Source organism: Parasteatoda tepidariorum, chromosome 3 (genome assembly GCF_043381705.1).
Source record: "Parasteatoda tepidariorum isolate YZ-2023 chromosome 3, CAS_Ptep_4.0, whole genome shotgun sequence".
In the NCBI taxonomy this organism is placed as follows: Eukaryota; Metazoa; Arthropoda; class Arachnida; order Araneae; family Theridiidae; genus Parasteatoda; species Parasteatoda tepidariorum.
Window position 1 is genome coordinate 15,245,182 of NC_092206.1, and position 22,389 is coordinate 15,267,570.

The 22,389-nt window shown below is 30.9% G+C and overlaps 1 long non-coding RNA gene across 1 annotated transcript in view; it reads left to right on the forward strand.

Annotated features, from left to right (window-relative positions):
• Nucleotides 1–22,389, forward strand: part of LOC139425212 (uncharacterized) — a 123,814-nt gene that overhangs the window by 17,498 nt on the left and 83,927 nt on the right. Inside the window, exon 2 of the long non-coding RNA XR_011636489.1 lies at nt 16,081–16,313. This is a non-coding gene — a long non-coding RNA (uncharacterized lncRNA). The remainder of the gene's footprint in view (nt 1–16,080; nt 16,314–22,389) is intronic.

Consider the following 22,389-nt stretch of genomic DNA (forward strand, 5'->3'; position numbering starts at 1 on the left):
GCATAATTTATAGGGCCCTATATATATATATATATATAAGACTAGTCGGTCAGTGTTAACCGGAGCTTTTCTACTTTTTATGAGAACCCTGCTATTGGCCCCTGCTAAAAAACTCATGCGTTTCAAGTCTATTTTATTTTCCTGGTATCATTAACAATGTAATTAATAGACAATTTTGCATCGTATTTGCATCATTGAAGATTATATTTAATCACTCATGTTTCTTTGAATTAAGGAATAAAGAGCCATTTTCACTTTTTACTAATATCTAAATTAAAACAGCAAATAATTTTGGATTGATGCAAGCCCTGAAATTTATAAAATTTTTGTAAAATGAATACCTTAATTCTATGGATGATAGTGCTGGCTTCTTGCGAATGATAGTGAAACTAATCGGTCAGTGCGAACCAGAGATCATCTGTCTTCTCTAGAAAACCCTGCTATTGGCTCAATTAGAAGTTTAATTGAAAATTGACTAGGATAACAAACACTTGGGTGTCGCGTTTGGGGCATTGTATTAAATATTATAATTAACCATTCAGTTTTGGTTAAATTGAAGAATATAGATACTTTCTGTTCCCTTGTAAGCATACGTTAATATCTGAATTTGAATACCAAATAAATGTGGGGTGCTATACTCAACAAATTGGAGAAAGTGGTGTGAAATGGGGAATTAGTTTTGTAAACTGAGTACCATAATTCTAGCTACTTTCTTGTGTATGATAAATGTATGTTAGTGAAGCCAGTCGCACAGTGCTACCCAGAAATGTATTACAAAAGCTCGTATGTTTCATTTCGATCCTATTGCTTCTTTTTGATTTTGCAGAAAATTAAATTTGTTTTAGTCAGATATACACCGAAGAGGCATTACATTATGACCACCCTCCACACGCTAACCCCTCGCAATGTGAGGGAACTGCGGGACCAGTTGGTGAGCGCTTGGTACCAGATAAATCAGACTACTTATCAGCTCCTTGTGGAATCAATGCCACGGCTGGTGCTAGCAGTTTCGAGGGCTAAAGGTAGTCCTACATGTTATTAGCAGGGTGATCATAATGTAATGGCTCTTCGGTGTATATGTGTATACATAGATATACAAGAAGGCTCCGCTGCTTGGTTGCTATGCTTGCAAACTTCCTTGGTTCTCCCGCAATCGTATGTGCTACTCGAAAAAAGAAAAAAAAAAAATGTTTTTTCAAAAGTCAAAATTATTCAATTAAGATGTATTGAAAAGTGCGTAGTAAAAGTATGTCTATTCCATATTCAATATTCCATTCCCTTCCATTTTATTCTATTCTAGTTTAACTAAACCATGCCAATCTGTTCTATATTATATTTCATTTTATTCTATTCTATATTAAATTCCTTTTTATTCTATATTAAATTTCTTTCTATTCCATTCTATATCCTATTCCATTCTATTCATGTTCTATTTTACTCCATATTCTTTTCCTTTTTATTCATATTTTATTCTATTCTATATTCTATTCGTGTCCTATTTTATTCATGTTATATTCTGTTCTGTATTCTATTCCTTTCTATTCATGTTCTATTCTATCGTATATTCCGAATATTGTATTGTATTCTATTCCATACAATTGTATTGTATTATATTCTATACTTTATACATTGTATTACGTTCTATATTTAATGCACTGAAATGTATTCTATTATGTATTGTATTTTCTTACATTGACATTACAAAACGCCAACACTATATAACACTTCTGTAGCCAGAAAAGGACAAATCAAAGTAAGGAGAATAAGATTTTCCAGAGAAACCCAATGATTACGAAACAGGAAAGGGTTAAAATCCCTAGAGATACCTGACATTGGATCCACAGAAGGGAGTCGCATGTTCTGTGATGTTGCCCCTTTGGTTCCTCATTAAAAGCACCCCTTTAAAGGAGTCCCCCCCTTCTTTTCACACCTCATTGGTGGGGCATTACGTCCAATTACTCCGGATAAATGTCGGAATGAGATCTAGAAGAGAAGAGGAAAAGGCTTAATTGGAATAGTCTTAACATCGTTTTGGATGTAGCAGCTTAGATTACCCCCGAAAACCCTATCATGTCGAATCACTGATTTAAGCCACATCTATTCTATTGTTATCGGTAGTTTACGTGGAAGAAAAAGTACGATATTTCTTTACAACAGAAACAAAATTATCTATACTTAAAAATTATTTTTCCCTTCCCTTTCTATATCAAAAATTGGTTGTTGAAGGTATGTTGAAATTAAAATTGCTCTGAAGAATCCTTTTCAAAATAACAAAATGTCCTTAATCACCATCCTCAATGAATATTTTTAAAATCCCTGACGGAAGTGACGTCATCAAAGTCAACCGGAGCTTATTTCTGCCCCAACCGGAAGTTGCTTATTTCTGCCAAACCTGAAATTGCTTATTTCTACCCGCCTATTAACCGGAAGTTGTTTATTTCTGCCCGTGTGCTTATTTCTGCCCGTCTTAAATCGAAACTTCGTCTGCAGCGTCATGGCTTCTAGCAATTAGGAGCAGAAAAGAAATTCAAAATTTAACAAATTACGATTAAGAGATAAGCGATATTAAAAATCTCAAACCCCATTTTATTGCCAAATGAAATATGTTTAAAAAAGGTTTTCTCTAAACAGCCAGTTGTTGGTCAAATAGGTCACAAACGATAAGTGTAGAGTTCATAATGCGCTACAATTTTGTAATTGATGGCTTGAAAGGGAAAATGTGAGCAGCATAGCACGTAGGCCACCCTTTTTCAGACAAGCTCATACTCATTGATCTGAAACTGGTAAAGCTTCAATCCTAGTGAGAGGATTAGACCCCAGTACTACACAGTGATAGCTTATTGCCTTAACCAATGTGCCAACATCGTTATGCATTAATATGCATCAATATGCATTTAACAACTCTGTGCATTGACATGCACTGAGGTATTAAATGCATATTAATGTAATCACTTAGCAATCCATCTTCCATTTACTTCTCACTCCCTTCAGTGTGCCTCTTGAATAACGCTTATAAGGAAAAAACAATAAATCAAAAAAAAAGAGTCAAATTAAGATTAGAATTATTTCGAGCCAGAAATTTGAACTTCATGATTTTCATTTTATATCTGTTTAATCTAGACCTAAATGACCTAATGTCTTAATGTCCTAAAAGTAAAACTATGAAAAATTAAAGCAAGGGCTTGTATAAAAGAACTATAAGGACGACTCTTTACTTTATTATTACCACTTACTCGTTTTATGGAAATAAGTTATTGCATCCCAGTATATCCCCTAGATGACTAGGACAGTTCATGTGTATAATAATAATTTAAATCATATCTAAACATCTTTTTGGTGGAGTACATCATTTAATGCTGAAGATGCATCTCAATATCGAGGAATTTGAACAGAATAATGCGTGCTGCTATACAATTCATATTATAAACACGTGCTTTGAGAAACATGATGAAGACTTCACTGTGTTACGTTGGCCTCCACAATTTCCGGATCTCAACTCTATTGATGATTTGTGGGATGAGGTTGAAGGATTCAATCGTCATCTAGATCCATGGCCATCTAGTCTCAAATTCAAATAAGCAATATCTTGAGGAATCCATATAAGAAGAATCAAGATTGTAAAGGAAAAACAAAAATGGCAGAAATTGAGGAATTATAATAGGAGGAAATTGAGTTAAGGAATTATGATTATGCAGCAGCTCAATCAAGGGTTCAATGTTGAAGGTTAATTGAAAAATTAATTTTTTTTGAACCGTTGAAGTCATTCTTCACCAAATTAATTGAAGTCTCCAATGTTTTCTAACCAGCCTGGCAGTTTTTAAGATTACAATGAGTCCACTTACATTTAGGCTAATTGCAGAATATATATGTTACCTAAACAATTTAATGCCATTTGCAATGAGCCTACACTGTTCTGTGCAATAAGCCTACAATGTTCTATTCTGTAAGCCTGAACAAGTTCAGGCTAATTAAATGCTTCGCACATTTTCTTATTAGCTTAAAGACATATGTGCTGATATTAAAGTTGTTCATAATAATGTAGCTGCTCAGAATACATGCCAAAGGTTAATTGCAAAATCCTATTTTTTATGAACTGCCGACGTCAGTCTACAATGCATCAAGCTAATTAGAAAAATCTTGAATGTTTTCTAACCAGCCTGACAATTTTTAGGCTTATTACAATGAGTCCATTGATCTTTAGGCTATTTAGAGAATATATCATATATTACCTAAGCAATTTCAAACCATTTGCAACGAGCCTACGCTGCTCGTTGCATTAAGCCTAAAGAAATTCAAACTAATTAAATGCTTCTTGAATTTTATATTTAGCTTAAAGATATATGGGCTGATTATAATAAGCCGACCAAAAAACCAAGCTTGATAGAAAATAATGGAAACCTTTCCAATTAGCGTAGCACTTGTAAGAGGAAGACATCGTATGAAAATGAATCGCATTTTTAAATTAAACTAAAACATATGTATTCCAAAAATAAACTTATCCAAACTTTAATTTTTCTGACTTCTTCTCGGAAATAATTGCAGCTTGAAAAGTTTAAAGAATTCTCTTGGATAAAAAAAAGTTGTTATAGAAAATATCAGAATAAAAAAATATATATTTCTCACCTATATAGGTATTCTACTGAAATTTTTCAGTATACATATATGCAAGTACATTACAAATGAAATTTCATCTTAAGCCCTCATACGAACTTGGCGAGAAAGAAAAAATTATTCAGTAATCTTCCAACGCCAACACTTCACTTTCTAGGGAATAAAAAAAGAAGACAATGTGACAAGAAATCCTATTTCTATCCGTACCTTCATGTGGTTGAATTTGCATTTCAGGGGGGACTCTGAGAAATATGACACGGCAGTCATATTTCGAAGACCCAAAAATTTTCTCGTTTTTCCAAAAGGGGTGCATTCGCATTTCAGGCGGTTTGATCTTGTTCTATCAGTAGGGGAACTCGGTTAAAGGCTTGGGAACACTGTCTTTCCAAAACATTTTGAACGTCAATCACTTTTTTTTTTGAAAATGTATGATTCAGAGAAAAGTAAATGTGAAACTCGGTCCATTGACTTGAGACTCTCAAGTTAAAAATTTGCATACTTTTATTTACTTATACTTTCCTTGCCATCGAAAATGCATTATTTCTGTAGCGAAGAGATTCGATGAAATTCTATTTTAAATTTGAAACCGATTTCATAAATTGCCTCAAAAATAAATTAAAGGGGTCACTGCAAGTAACAGAATCCCTGTATCTGAAACGTCGATAAGTGTAATTTCTAAAGAACATTTTATAAAAATCGCCGATGCAAATAATCGCCGATGCATCACTTTAACAAATTGCTTTTTTTTTCTTTTTTCTCTTTTTCTTTTTTTTTTTTTTTTTTTAGATTTTCAACAAGACTTTATTTTCTGATAATTTTTTTTAAAAAAATCATTAGATTGTCAAAGTTTTTTCAGAAAACTACTACTTAGTATCGAAATTTGCACTACTAGTTGTCCGGCAGTGGACTGATCGTTAAGACACGGTTCCCAGCAGATCACCGAAGTCAAACATCACTGACTGCTGTCAGTGTACGGGTGGGTGACCTCGTGGATTAGTCTGCATAGGGACCGAGGGTGTGCGGTATGGGTCCTCGTTAAACTGTTCAACCATAAAGTGCTCGACTTCGCGCGCAAGTCATCGGGCCACCGATGGGGGGGGGGGTGCCATGCCCTCCGCAGAGGATCAAAATTGTGATGGCATGTCTTCGGATCATCCTCAGGGATGTTTCCCAGACCATCGCCAATAACTCATTGTGCAACTCTAGTGCGACGTAAATGAACTACAACAACTACACTACTTGTTTCTTTGTTTATCCGAAAAGCTTGCGCCGATGTTTGGTAAGTATCACTTAGGCATGTCTAAAACTGTTTAAAATTATGGAAATTGAAAATAACGATGAAATCGTCATTCGATTTCAAAATGAAAATCATGCAAAAAATCATTGAAATTTTCGATCGATTTCGAAGGGAAAACAAGTGACGGAAATCGGTGACGCATCTCTCCCATTTATACTAATTAGAGACATAAACTGAACAAAAAATTCCAAAAATGAGAAAGGTCTTCGGTGATTCGACAGATGTTGGTAAAGCACAGTTGTGATGTTCAAACCCATCCACTTTATTCACAAGACCTTGTGCTTTCAGATTTCTAGCTATTTCGGTTATAATTAAATTTTCTTAGTTGGAAAAAGGAAAGGTTATCTGGAGAAATATTCAGGAAGAAATGATTTTTAGTTACAAACCTGTTTTTGATATGTAATTATTTTTTGAATGATTTTGGAACAAAATGGCACTCATAAAATTTAAATTCTATGCATCAAAATTCATAATTTTCCTTCAAAATCGGTAAGAGCTTTTAGACAAACCAATGCATGCTTTTATATTGTTAAGAAAATCAGTTGAAAATTGGGTAATTAATCGTGTTTACGGAAATGGGGAACACTGCTGTAAGAGGACGTCGTCATTTAAAGTTATCACTAAAGCTAATTTTATCCGGGCTCGTATCAAGTTGAAAAAGTTTTTTAGAATCAATTATGGGGAACCCTGAAATCGATAAAATGAACCATTATATAGTGCAAATCTGTTACTACCTTGATAAGCTTTAAGTTAAACCATCATTCCTGTCAAGTTGAATTTTATAAAATAAAGATTTTATAAAATAAAGTTTAAGAATCGTGATATTACAATAGAACACATTAAGGATGCAGCGTATTAAACTTGCAGCATCCTGACTCGTATCAAGTTAAAAAGCGCTGCACTCTTGGAAAAGCTGGTAATGTTGAACCATATAGAAGTACCTTAAGCCATTATACTGAGCAAATTTACTGAAACCGTAATAAGGTGTTAAGTTACAGCATCATTCAGATAAAGTTGGTTCATTATATGCTGTAATCAAGTTTGAGAATTATCATATTTTGATGGAAACAGAGCACTTTGCACTGCACTCTTGGAAAAGCTTGGAACGTTGAGCAATTATATTGGTTTCTTGAACCATTATACGATGCAAGTTTGCTGCAACCGTAATAAGATGTTGAGTTAAACAATCATTTCGATAAAAATGAATCATAATATCGCGTAATCAAGATTAGGAATTATGATATTGTGATAAAACCACATTAAATTTGCAGCACACTAAAGTTACAGCATTCTAACTCGTATCAAGTCAAAAAGCACTGCACTCTTGAAAATATCGTTATATTGAACCATAATGAATGTACCTTGAACCATTATATGGGCAGATATGCTGCATACGCAATAGTGTGTTAAGTTACAGCGTCATTCCGATAAAGTTGATTCATAATATCATGTAATCAAGTTTAAGAATTATGATATTTTGATGGAACCACATTATGGTTGTAGTATATTAAAGTTGGTGCATTCTAATTCAAATCAAGCGAAAAAGCAGTGCACTGTTGGAAAAACTTATAACGGTAAACCATAATATAGGTTTCTTGAATTATTATACATTACAAGTTTGCTGCAACCGTAATGAGATATTGTGTTAAACAATTAATCCATATAATAATGAATCATAATATCGCGTAATCAAGTTTAAGAATTATAATATTGTGATAGAACCACATTAAAGTTGCAGTATCCTACCTCGTATCAAGTCAAAAAACGTTGCACCCTTGAAAATCTTGTAACATTGAACCATAATAAAAGTAACCATTATGCGGGTAGATTTGCTGCAATCGTAATAATGCGTTAAGATGCCCCATCATTCTGATAAAGCTGATTCATAATATCATGTAATCAAGTTTAAGAATTATGATAGAACCACATTAAACGTGTATCAAGCTAAAAAGCGCTGCTCTCTTTATAAAAACTGGAATCGTTGAACCATTATATGGTGCAAATTTGTTGCAACCGTAATAAAGAGTTAAGTTGAACCACCATTACAACAAAGTTTATTTATGATATCATGTATTCAAGTTTAAGAATTATGATATTATGATCGAACCACATTAAAGTTGTATCATATAAAAGCTGCACAGTCCTGACTCGTATCAAGTCAAAATACGCTGCACTCTTGGAAAAGTTGCAAGTATTGAACCATAATATAGGTACCTTAAACCATTATATGGTGCAATTTTTCTGCAACCTCTATAAAGTGTTAGGTTCCGTTAAAGTTGAATGATAATACTGTAAAATCAAATTTAAGAATCATAATATTACGATAGAACCACATGAAGATTGCAGTATATTGAACGTTATTGTAGTTCAGCAAGCTCCAAAAAGTTTTTAACAATTACTCTTTCATTTTTATGAATTATAAATTACACTTCCAGCAGAATTTTTTCACGAAAGCCTGCTGTCAAATTACGTCAATATTAATAAAACCGGTTTTATTGAAAATTTCCAATCAGACAGCATTTAAGAATCCTGCTGACAGGAAATTCTGATCCCTTAAAACTGCACCCTCGGCTAAATGTAAATCGATACCCCCGTTTAATAAACCAAAATAAGCTGATATTCTTTAAATATTTTTTATAAACATATTCTCATGGTCTGGCGGTTCCATAACGGTACCCGTTTGTGTAACTGTGCCGAGGGTATCATTTCCTATACCTAAAAGAAGGAATTGTATCCTATGCGGTGAAATTTGAACCGGTGATTGTCGTGGATATATCTGTTTAGAGGACCACCCTCAATGTTAGTGTTCTGTCGAGAAATAGATGATGGATAGAATAGGGAAATATTTTGACTTCTGAAAGTCACCCATATAAATGAAAATCGTTCCAAAAAATATCTTTTGTTTCTTTAGCTGCATTGTGTAATCGCATTTAACAATTTAAGGAATTGCAATCAGTGAGGAATGAATGCATTAAAGAATTTATAGTGTTTTTTTTTTTTCTTTTTTGTTTATTTATTACTTAAAATTGTTTTACACGTATTTTCTTATAAATGAAAAATAAGTATTTTAAGCTTTTATGACAGCTATAGAAAAATTATGTCCATAAAATAAAGATGTTTGCCTTTTCCTATTTGTTAAATTTTAAAATTATCCAATTTTTTAATAAAAAGCTGTAATTTTTTTTTGTAACATGGTTTTGAGTGTAACATAAAATTTTAGCGTCGAACAGAATTTTTGGTGTGTATTTTGATAAACAATTTTGATGAACAATGCCCCTAAAAAAACAAGACGAGAAAAAAACAGAAAAAACAAATTACTTTTGATCTAATGATCGAATCTTCACATTGTAGGACTCCATTTTAATGGATCGAGGGGAGAAGTTTTTTAAGTTACGAATTTCTTGACAAATAAAATTTCAATTAAAAGTACCTAGTAACCAAAATTTATGCGATTTTTTTTTTCAATTTACAGGATTATAGCTCTCATGTAAAGTAAAGTACTAATTTATTACAGAAAAGCCATTCTTTGTTTATTGACATAAACTTGGAGTCCCTTTAAACATGGACAAGATTTGTATTCTTATAACTGTTTATGGGCGTAATTAAATTTACGTTTGCTTTTTTTTGTATTATGGCATTTCTGAATTATTTACTTCTTTTCTTTATTTTTTTTTCTTTTACAACCTTTCAGTCTCATAGTTTCCAAAGATGAAAATAACTTTAAAAGACTTTTTTTCAATACATCCATTTTTCAGTTCTGATAAATAATTTTTTTTCTTTTCTAAAATAAATAATTTCTATTAATTCCTCATTTCAGTAGTGTATAAACCTCAATATACTTAAATGTCCTCTCTCCAAAATTCCTGAAACAAAATTGCATTAGCGATTACGACTTATTTTCCAGTCCGGCAATAAATATTATTTCTGATGATTTTAACAAAACACCAACGCAAAAACCGCAAAATTATTTTATTCAGAATAAAAATAAGAAAAAGCCGTTGGCTAACTCTCCCTCAAAAAGTCTAATCCTCTTCCTAGACAGGATCATCGCCAAATTTAACCACTTAAACAGCTCATCTACGAGTCAAGGTGTCAATTATGCTTACGAAAAAGAAAACAGATTATTTCAGCAGGAAAAAACACCTTAACTTTTTCTTAAGGATCTACGAATTACACATCAGAAGTGAAGAAAAAATTATCTAATGTACAAAAAATAACATTGACTAAGTAACTCTAAGCATCCGAAATTTCTTAATCTTGTTGATCGAGTAGCCTTCTCGCAGCATGATCCGCATACCAGTCCATGTTTGCAAACTTCAAGATCTGCAGGGAAGGGCAGTGAGAGGGCCTACCGGGGGCCCACCTGAATAAACAATGGGCCTAAAATATCCCAAAGTGAGAAATCTCGCCATACGGGGAGGATGAAGAAGCCTGCATTAGATAGAAATGACCTGTTTGCGACTGCGTTTGCACAAAAGATTGGTAATCTGATAGCCATGTTTTTCGTTCAAATGGTTGTTGCGTAGTACAGGTTGCATAAACATAAAAACAAGGAAAGTGAAATGAAGGTTAGAGTTATGTTTAAAATCAACACAAAATCAGTTACACAATGTTCATGTTTAACTTTATCAATGTAATTAAATTTCTGAAAAACGTTAAAACAAAACAAGTAAAATTCATGTCAAATTTATGTTTTAGATCAGCTTATAATACCGAGTACAATTTAGCTTTTTCGATATATTGAGTTTTTGAAAAACGTAAAAGCAAGGAAAGTTTAATTAAGGTTGGATTTATGTTTAAAATCAGCACATAATAAAGTACACATTGCATATTTTAACCTTCTTAATACAATTGAATTTTAGAAAAAATAAAAACAAGTCAAGGGAAATTAAATTAGATTTATGTTTAATATCAACACATACTCAAATAGATCCAGCATATTTTAGTTTTTTCAATATTTGTGAATTTTACATGAAATACAAGCTAAGCAAGTAAAATTAAGGCGTCATTTGTGTTTAAAATCAGCATGATCAGATACGCAATGCATATTTCAACTTCCTCGATGCAAGTCAATTTATGAATTAATTATTCGTTACAGATTACACCAACAAAAAAATAACAACAATTTTAAAAACTCTTATTTTCTTAAAATGGACGATCAATCCCTTGTTATTCTAAATTGGGTTTAAAAATACAAGAGTATGAAGTTAAAATTTATTTCAAATTCATTACTTGGCATGAATATTCCTCAAAGCAAACACCTTAATTCATAAACTGAATTGCATCGAAGATATTGAAATATCCATTGTGTACCTGATCATGCTGATTTTAAATCTAAAGCATATCTTAATCTCACTTGTCTTGCTTATATTTTATGTAAAATTCAATATGCATATTCTGTTTGATTATGTGCTGATCTTAGTTTAAAATTAACTAGAATTTCACTTGTCTTGTTTTTATCTTTAGTAACCTGTACTACGCAGCTAGTTAGTCGAGTTAAATTCATGTTTAAAAATCAGCACGTGATCAGACGCGCTAAGTACTTTTTAACTTGATTTGATTGGTTGACTCCGTTACGGAATAGAATTGAATCTATTTTTAATTATCATTATAATTATTATTGGCGTTGAACAGTTTTTTCTTTTTAGAATATTTTTTGTACAAAGCTGGTGAAATTTATGTTTGCTGGTAAAATTTATTATATCTCATAAATTGAGCCATGATGGCGCAGGGAATAGAGGGTTCGCCTTCTAATGAGGCGAACTGGGTTCGAATGCCAGTCGATACGAATTCCGTACCCTGCTTGCATCACCCACAGTGCTGACGTGAAATATCCTCAGTGGTAGACAGATCATGGGTTAGAATCCCCTTGCCGTCAGGCTATCCGTGGGTGGTTCTCGTGGTTTTCCTCTCCATGTAACGCAAATGCGGGTTATTTCCATCAAAAAATCCTCCACGAAAGCAAATTTCTCCCAATACTCGATCCAGGAGTTCCCTTGTCTTCTGAATTGAATTCAAAATTGCAAGGCTATGGAGTTGAACATTAGTAGTCGCAAACCCATTTAATTGGGTCGGTTCTTCAATGACGGTTATAAAATAAAATAAAATCTCATAAACAGTCAATGGCCAGGATAGTTTGATTGGTAGGGCACTGGGCTCATGTCCAAGAGATCGTGGGTTCGATCCCCGCCGACCGATGACTCTCCGTGAAGTAAATGGTAACTGATGCACGTTAAATCTGTCGAGTCACAAAGTCCTCCATGCTCCTATAACAAATCATACCTCTGTTGGTACTGTTCCAGGAGTTTCCTGTCTTCTGGATTGGTTCAAACTTACAGGGCTGCGGAGTTGAACACAAATTGGGTCGGTTATTCAACGACGGTAATAAAAAAATAAAAAAATTAAGAAAAATTCTTATAAATTGAAATGCAATTTTCATTTCAACCTTCTAGAATATTTATATTATGCATTCGCTTAAAGAATATTCAAATCCAAGTAGCAGATTTGGAATAACTTTTATCGCCACATTCTTGTAATTTTAAAAGCAATTAAAAAAAATATGGGAAATTATATGATTTCATGAAAACACCAACAAATAGTACAACAGAAATATGCCCTAACCCAGATTATGCCATAATGGCCATGGCATTATAATTTGAAATTTTGAAATATATTGATGGGAAATTTGTATTGATTAAAAATATTTTTTTCGAAATATGTTATTAGGAATATATAAACTGTTTTTAGAGTTTTGCCTTCCTTTGCTTATTGTAACTTATTCAGCTTAGTGTAATTTGAATAACAAAACGCAAACTTTAAATAATACTATAATTAAGAAATTTGAGAGAAATTTGTAAGTGAGAAATTTTATAAATAAAAAACCAGCGCTGTTTTCTTTTTTTAAGAAAAACTAATTTGTTCATTCTTGTAACTGTTAATAGCGAACGTAATAACTATTAAAACGTTTAATTTTCTTATTCTTCTTATTATTATTGTTGTTTATTTCATTTATTTAAAAAAAATCAAATGAAAACAAATGTCGAGCAATAAGTGAACCAGAGAGAAATTTTATAAATAAAAAACCAGCGCTGTTTTCTTTTTTTAAGAAAAACTAATTTGTTCATTCTTGTAACTGTTAATAGCGAACGTAATAACTATTAAAACGTTTAATTTTCTTATTCTTCTTATTATTATTGTTGTTTATTTCATTTATTTAAAAAAAATCAAATGAAAACAAATGTNCTGACGTGAAATATCCTCAGTGGTAGACGGATCATGGGTCAGAGTCCCCTTGCCGTCAGGCTATCTGTGGGAGGTTCTCGTGGTCTTCCTCTCCATGTAACGCAAATGCGGGTTAGCTCCATCAAAAAGTCCTCCACGAAGACAAATTTCTCCCAATACTCGATCCAGGAGTTCCCTTGTCTTCTGGATTGGATTTAAAATTACACGGCTATGGAGTAGAACATTAGTAGTCGTAAACCCATAAAACTGGGTCGGCTGTCAATGACGGTTATAAAATAAAATAAAATCTCATAAATCTATAAATAGCCGAGATAGCCTGGTTGGTAGGGCACTGGGCCATGATCGCGGGTTCGATCCCCGCCGATCAAAAACTCCCCGTATAGTAAATGGTGAAGTTAAATCTGTCGAGTCACAAAGTCCTCCATGTTCCCATAACAAATCATACCCATAACAAAATATTCCAATTTCAACTTTCTGGAATATTTATATTATGCATGAGGTTAAAGAATATTCGATCCAACTAGCAGATTTGGATTTTATCGCCACATTCGCGTAATTTTAAAAGCAATTAAAAAGACATGGGAAATTATATAATTTCATGAAAACACCTACAAATAGTACAACAGAAATATGGCCCTAACCTATATTATGTCATAATGGCCATGCCATTATTATGTGAAATTTTGAATATATTGATAGGAAATTTGTATTGATTGAAAAACGCTGATAATGTAGACATCATTGCAAGATCTAGGACTGCACTGAGTGAAAATTTTTTGGCATTTTTTTTTTATGTTTTGTGGTACAATGGGAACCATCCCTAAATTGTTTGAAATAGATTCCTTTAAATTTGAATCTGTAAAAAATTTTACTTATCTAGGATCAGAAATAATCTATCAAAATGACATTAATCCTGAAATCAGAAAAAGAATAAACGCAGCCAATCGCTGCTTCTATGGTTTAAGATCATTATTGAAATCTCATTTAATAAAAAGAAGGACGAAGATTTTACTTTATAAGGTATTAAACAAGTCAGTTTTGACTTATGCTTCAGAGACATGGACTTTAACAAAAAGGGAAGAGAAGTTATTAGCAACCTTCGAAAGGAAGGTCCTACGAACCATCTTTGGCGCTATCCTCGATAACAACAACTGAAGAAAAAGATATAATTTTGAAATATATAAGATCTTTGATAGTGATGATATCATTAAGTCTATTAAACTAAGTAGAATGAGATGGGCCGGGCATGTAGTGAGAATGAGCCCGGAACGAACAGCATAAAGAGTCTTTAATGCAACCCCCTCCAATAAAAGGCCAAGAGGAAGGCCCAAAAAGAGATGGAAAGACTGTGTGGATGAGGATTTTGCCATCCTAAAAGTAAAGAACTGGAAAACAATTGCTGGGAGAAGGGCAGAATGGGAAAAGCTTCTGAGGAAGGCCCAGGCCATAACCAGGTCATCTACTCTAGGTGGTTATGCCCAGGCTCACAAAGGGCTGTCGTGCCAATGCTGATGATGATTGATTAAAAATATTTTTTTCGAAGCATGTTATTAGGAATATATAAACTGTTTTTAGAGTTTTGCCTTCCTTTGCTTATTGTAATTTATTCAGCTTAGTGTGATTTAAATAACAAAACGCAAACTTTATATAATACAATAAATATGAAATTTGAGAGAAGTTTGTGAGAAATTTTATAATTGAAAAGCCCGTGCTGTTTACTTTTTTTAAGAAAACTATTGATTCCTTTATTCTTATAACTATTGATAGCGAACGTAATCTATATATATATTTCTCTTACACGGCACCAAAAAAAAGCCTCATTACAACTCCCCGAATGGCAACGTCAGAAACTCGACCAATGATTGCTACTAAAAATGTCACATGGCAAATGTCACATGAGGTGGCTCAACATATAGCGCTCTTAAAAACGGAAACAATAACCAGAGTGAGCATTATCAGGTTGTTCAAATCAGATTCATGCCCTAAAAATATGATAATATTTTATTTAAATTATTAGGAATTAATTAGGCTGGCCTTCTCCATGACTATAAATAAGTCACAAGGTCAGACTTTTTAGAAAATCAGTTTAGTATTTCTCGGGTAATGCTACCAGCCATGCATTTTAATTTATTGTAGGTAAAACATCGTTATTTTGTTCTAAAATGTCATGCACTTTATCACAAATGTTAATTAAAATAGAAATTGATTTCAATAATACTGATCACCAAAAAATATTTCATTTGGCGATAAAACAAATTTTTGTGTTCTTGAAAATGAAAGACTTTTTGAGGCTTTTTTCTCACAATGAAAAGTTAGGGTTTAAAGTTTATATTTTTAAATAATAAATTTTTATTCTAAAACTTTCAGAATTTCTAGCATTAACTAATTTATTATACACATTTAGTTGAATTTAGGTGAGTAACTGCAATATTTGATAATTTATTTTGCTAATATGTTTCTCATTTAGCTAATGTTTTGATTTTTTCACCATGTACAATCTAAATAGCTAATATACTTTTTTAAAAGCCAATAAGAACATTGATAGAATTCTTCTACATGAGTACAATACTATGTCTTTGATGATAAAATACTATGTCTTTGATGATAATATACTATGTCTTTGTGCTAGAACATTGTGTTCATTGGCGAGCGAGCGCAGCGACCCATGGTTCACGGCGTGAACCACATAGGATTGCGTAGCAATTCTCGGGGGTTGGCGAGCGGCAGCGAGCAGGGGGCAGAGCCTCCTAGTAACTATTAAAACGTTTAATTTGTTTTTTATTAATCATATTATTGTTGTTTATTTCATTTATTTAAAAAAAATCAAATGAAAACAAATATCGAGCAATAAACAGTTATTCTTTTTTTAATCTTTGAATAACAATTTTCTTTTTCTTATTTTTCTTTTATGACTCTCCATTTCTTTATAGAAAAGAAGAACGTTTTTGATATGTTTGAATGTGGATACGAAAAACAGCCATTTGGTTGAAAACTCACGAGGTTTTCAGGAACCAGGGAGAATTTTCTCCTTACTCCATCGGTAGGAATTCACTGCCATCTATCGGGATTAGGATGAAACACTTAAACACAACCAAGATTTTAATACTGAGTGTGTATGAAGATGCTATGTTCACGAAGCAATAAAACAAGTTCTACTAAACAGGTAAGAAACACTTGTTATCTAATTTTTCGAACTCGTAATTCCTAAATCATTCATTGTGTTCAAAAGGACTAGTGATTATGTCTAATTATCTACGGTATTCAACCAAGCGCAATGTAATTTCGTACGTAAATTGAATGTACTTGTTTAAGCTTTGATTTTTAGATTGATGAGTATTTAATGAAATAAAGATTATAATTAGTTCAACTACTTTGAAGAATGAACGTGATGAATTATTTTTATTCCTGTTTAATAATACCTCTTATCAGTCAAACATTATGAAAAATAATATTGAAAGCAAAGTTTTTAAGTTTTTAAAAATAAGAGAGATAATATCTCTTTATTATAATTTCTTTATCATAAGTATAAATTAAATCGAATCTCTTATAATTTTATTAATTTTCCAAAATTTTTTTACACAAATATAAATTGATATATTGCTAATTATAAAATATGTTTCTAATTGTAAAATATACTTTTAATTATAAAATATATTTCCAGTTATAAAATTTTTAATTACAAAATAAATTTCTCGCATTACACATTTTTTAGTAATTAACGACCAGATTTAGAAATCCGAGAACTTTAAGCACAAAACTGTTGAGAGTTTAATCGATCCTCAAATTTATATGTTGTTCATTTACAATATGTTTTTAAACATTTTATAACATAAATAAATTATAATATATTTGAAAATCCATGCTTCTATTTATTTCACTAATGCTTATATTTATTTTCTATTAGACAATTCTTAGAGAAAAATACACTCACAAAAAAATATTTGTAACATTTAGGGAGAGCCCAGCCATGTAAGTACCGGACCTCTCAGGCCTTATGATAAATCAGACCCTATTAAATCATTTTTCATTAAATTCTTTAACGGTATTCGAAACTTTCTATAGTAAAGAAAGAGAGTTTTAAAACATAGTTTTATTAATACCAAAATTCAAAATTTGAGAGAAATCTACTGAATAGTTGAATGATAACGATTTTAATAATTTTTTTTTAATTTTAATAAATACTTATTTATGAATATATCATTCACAGCAATTTTGGTTTCTGATACTACATTATCAGACTGACCTATTAAAAATCCGAAAGCAAAATTTTAAGGCCACAAGGGACCTTCAAATTCGATAAAAATGACGAAAATATCAATTTTTTATTTTTACTCTCATTAAATAATCGATATCGTTTGCTTTCATATAAAATTAAAAAAATTCATCTTGGATAATTTTTTCGGAAGTTATCAGCATTTAAAATTTTGTAAACAACCTGCCACGCCCCTTTTTACAGCTGTAGCAGAAGCACGCAAACCGAAACGAATTGTAATTTCTCAAAAATTAATAGTATTTTAACTTTTTTAATGAATTTTTGCTCACCGTAAGTTTAATAACTATTAACTGCACTGTTTGTAGCGTCACTGATTTGTGTTTGTTTACATTGCGATTTGCTACGTCTATTTTCCTACGCTTCTACTAGTATTATTTTGAAATATTATTACTGAATTGTTTGAGATATGAATGCAAAATCTTCTAAATTTATAAAAGATATAAATAACAGATATTTCATTCTTACATATACTTGTATCAGAGTAGAATTTCTGCTAAAGGCATTTTTACTCATCAAAAAAGTACCCATCGCTTAAATTTTTCGGAAAATTAATATTATACGAACAAAATAAAATAAGCTGCAGGAATATTATAATTCTATTTTTTTTAATGCTTTTTTAACACAGTTAAATATTTATCTAAGTTTAACAAGACGTGTAATTATTTGTAAATAGTAGTAAAAAAATATATATATTTTTTATAAAAAAAAACCCAAAAATGTTGTTTTCTCTTATTCCAATTTTTCAGCATTTTAGAAATTTCGAAAAGTTCCAGGCGGCTTCAAATCATTAAAAAAATTTTGTGCATGCTAAACATGTATGTATGATCATTTTGTACTATCAAAATAAATAATGCTGCCGTAATTAGAGCAAGTATATTCAAGAATGTTGTTTACAACTACATAAATTTTCAATTTTTTTGGTATTTTTACATTATTTTTTTTTCTTTAATAAAAGCATTTGATTAGTGCAATTGGTACATAGTACATTTTGTTACAACGTCTTTAAGCAACTTTAAAAAAAATTTTGAACACAATATCTGAAAAATTAAGCCGCCTGGAGCATTTTTAAAATATATTATTTTAAAATTTAAAATTTTTAATAAAATTTAAAATTTTGACAATTGTTCAACAAAATTTTATATGGTATCTTGTATTGCCTATATCCATTAGCTGACCAATTTTCAGAATGATTGAGTGAAAAATAAAAAATAAAAATTTGAACCTCCCTTGTCGCCTTAAAAAAATCATCAGTGCTATCACCAGTGACTATGAATAAGCACCATCAAGAAACCAAAATATTGCTATTTTCTGTAGTACTATTTTAAATTAATATCGCTCGATGTACAATATATTTTCTACTATTACCTGATTTTTATTACTAGAAACCTCTGAACTAAATGAATCACTGTTCATTACGACTTGTTTATGGATGCGTAACAATGCAGAAAGCTCTTACATCTTTGTTTTACATATGTGTACAATATGTTTATTTGGTACTACATGTATGTAAATATTTGAAAATTTATATTTTTTTAAATTAATTCAGGAACTATGTCAATTATAAGTTAAATAGAGATTCAGAATTTAAAAGGATAACTATTCACAAAAATAATATTTAAACTTGTTTTTCTCACTGTTATTTTTTAATGTTTTCTTGTATATAAAAACATAATGAATTTTATTTATTTAAGTTAGAGCTTTGAAATTTTGTTAAAGTGCACAGATATATAGACGAAAAAAAAATTGGCAAGGTCTGGAGTCTTTGAAACTTTTTAAAAAAATATCAAACATAAAATTTGGGGAAAAAACTTATTTTTTTAGAAAAGTTCAGACATAAACTAAATTTTAAAAAAAATTAATAAATAAAATAGAAAAAATACTCATCACTACACAATAAAATATATGCCCAGTTTTGTTCGCCTTTGTATCAACGTGATAATGAGAAAAAATTTTAAGCTGGTATTTCAAAAATTGAAAAACTAGCATCCTTTTAAAAAAAAATTTATTTCAAAAAAATTTAAATATTTAATTATAAAAATCATCTTAATACTTTTTTTCTGCTGAAAGTATGCTTTAATGTATAAATATCACCAAAAATACACATAAATACCTTTTTGGTTTTTATTTTTCATTTCTCCCAGGAAATAAAATTTTGGGTATCATGTACCTTTTTGAAATAATTTAGCATGCAATGTAATAGTAGCAAGTAGCGTATACACAACTGTATCTAGCCAAAGTATCTAGCATCTTCAGAGCAAGGGCATCTATAATAAGCTGTAAGGAGGCCCTTCATAGAAATATTCAAACTGTACGGCTGAACTGGATCTGTCTTCATTTAGCAATCTACCAATTACTAATTGCTTGCACTGCTGATGTTCTTATCCAATTATCCTTTTCACTTTTGTTGCCACAGCTATCCAATTGGTTAAATTAAGCACTTAATTAATTAATAATTGCATTAATCAATTAAATAAAAAAGGTTAATTAATTGATTCATTGATTAATAATTGATTATACAAATGTTAGATAATCAATTATTAACCAATTAATCAATTAATTCATTAATAAATGAGGGGACAATATGTAAAAAATACATCAGCTTAGAAAGCACGCACTTGTGAAGCTTCACTGTTTTTAAAACTGCACTGAATCTAAAGTGCCTGTTGAGGCTTTGAATGAGGCCACTATTGATCAGGAATTTTCTTTTTTATTAAAATTACATATCAAATTGAATAGAAAGATACAAATAAAAAAGTTATAAAATATTTTTAGAAAACTATTGTTTCAAAAAATGTTGTTAGAAATTTTTAAAAAAATTTAGTAAACATAAAAAAGTAAAAGAGAAATTGTAAAGTAATTCTTAAAAAAATTAATTGCTATGATGAAGAAAAAAACAATGTTACACGCTTTTTTGAAGTTTCAAAATTAATAACAAAACTAAGATGTTGCATTTTCGAAAATCTATGCTTTTTTTTCCCTTCATAACTGCTAAAAGAATTTTTTTTTCTTTTTTTTTAATATATATCTTGTAAAAAGGATTATATTCGTTATTTAGGGAATTAACTTATTTATATTAAAATGTTCTACATGAATGTTTTTACAAAAATATTTTTATAAATGGATGTTCCAGAGATTTGAGCAAAAACAAGAATATGGTTTCTGCAAAACATGAAAATCCATTGAGACGAGCTTTTTGACGTAGAATTGTTTCGAAAATAAAGATTATTATGAGCTTAGCGTCTTTACTATTAAAAACAATTTTGTTTTCAGTAGCTAATAAAAAATCATTTTTGTTGTTCATGGCTGTCGAGAATATTCAGGAAAATAGCCTTTATAGTAAACCTATAAAAATATTTTGTGATAAATTTAGAAAGTTGTCTTCATTTGAAATGGCTTTTTATTCGTTATTTTATTATTTTATCTGTCTATTTATAACTGTATTCTTTCTCAAAAAAATAATAAATAAATAAATAAAACTATAACTTTTATCTAATTTTTTTTTTTTCTATTTTTGCAATAATATTCTATTTTACAATTTTATAATTTTCTTTTAATACTTTTCGTTCATTAATAATTTATAACAAACAGACAGCGCTATAAGAATTCCAACATAAAAAAATTAAATTTTTTAAGCAATAAAGTGAAGATTGTTTTTATTTTAAGGGAATATTTTGTATCGTTCATTATAAACTTACTAAAAGGGATCAAAAAAATTCAAAAATATTTAAGTTTCATGCTTATTTTTTTCACTAGGAAAACTTTGGCAAATAATTGTTAGAGTGCTTTATTTAATAATAAGAAGTAGCTATTATTTTAAAACATTAAAAACCGCAATATGTTTAATGTAGCTTAAATTACAGGTTATCATGACTACCAACTATTATATTACAGGCAAATATCATACACAGTTTAGGTTCAATATATGACGTGTTTCCTAATTTTTTTAAACTTTTTTTATGTGATTTTTGTTACATTTGAATATAAAAATAGGACAAGAGCACGTAATGACAACCGTTAACACATATTTTTAAAATCTTTATAAAAACCCAAACGAGACAAGGATAAAGAGTCGCTATACTAATATTTAAGCAAGGAAAAACATTATCAAATTCTGACGAAACTTGAACAAGGAAAGTTATATTTAAAAAAATAAATAAATAAATAAAAATCTGCTTGATTTACGGAGAAAAATGAGAAGGGTTAAAAATTGATTCTTAGAAACATCTTCAAGTTTCGTCCGGGAATCTAACTGGCTTTGATGATTTCAATCCCGCCTTCCTCAATAGAGATTGGTTAGATTTCGAAAATGTTATTGTGGGAAGTGAGTAGTTATCGACCATGTCAACCTTCATCTATGAAAAGGTATCCCAACATAGAATCGAGTTGACATGTTATATATACTAGTTAATTGATATTATATTTTTGTAGTGGTAGATACACTACAGTACTCCCCCTCCAGAATTTTATCTGTGATAGAATTCGCTGAATGGATACCACTAGTTGATTCATAGCTGTTTTTGTGAGAAGCCGGGTGAGCTGTATTAAGATCACCGTACTTTTTAAGTGTTGATGGTGAGAGCTGTATTAAGTTCACGGTTGTGGTTGCTTCTGTGTTGCCATTGGCAGTCGAGTGTATGCAGGCTGTAGTGTGTGATGTGCATGATGTTGTGCGTGATCGAGACTGAGTAGCAGCAGTGTGAGGAGGTGGATAATGTCGCAGTCACAAGTAGCAAGTCAACTGCTCAATGTGGACCATCCATCGAAGTAGGCGTGTTCAAATCGTAGCGGGCGTTTCTACCAAGGTAGGCGTGTTCATATCACGCCGGAAGGTCACCAATGCGGGAAGAGTAGATATCGACAATATCAACCTTCATCTATGAAAAGGTACAACACCATAGAATCGAGTCAACATGTTATATATACTATATGTTATATATATTGATATTATATTTTTGTAGTGGTAGAT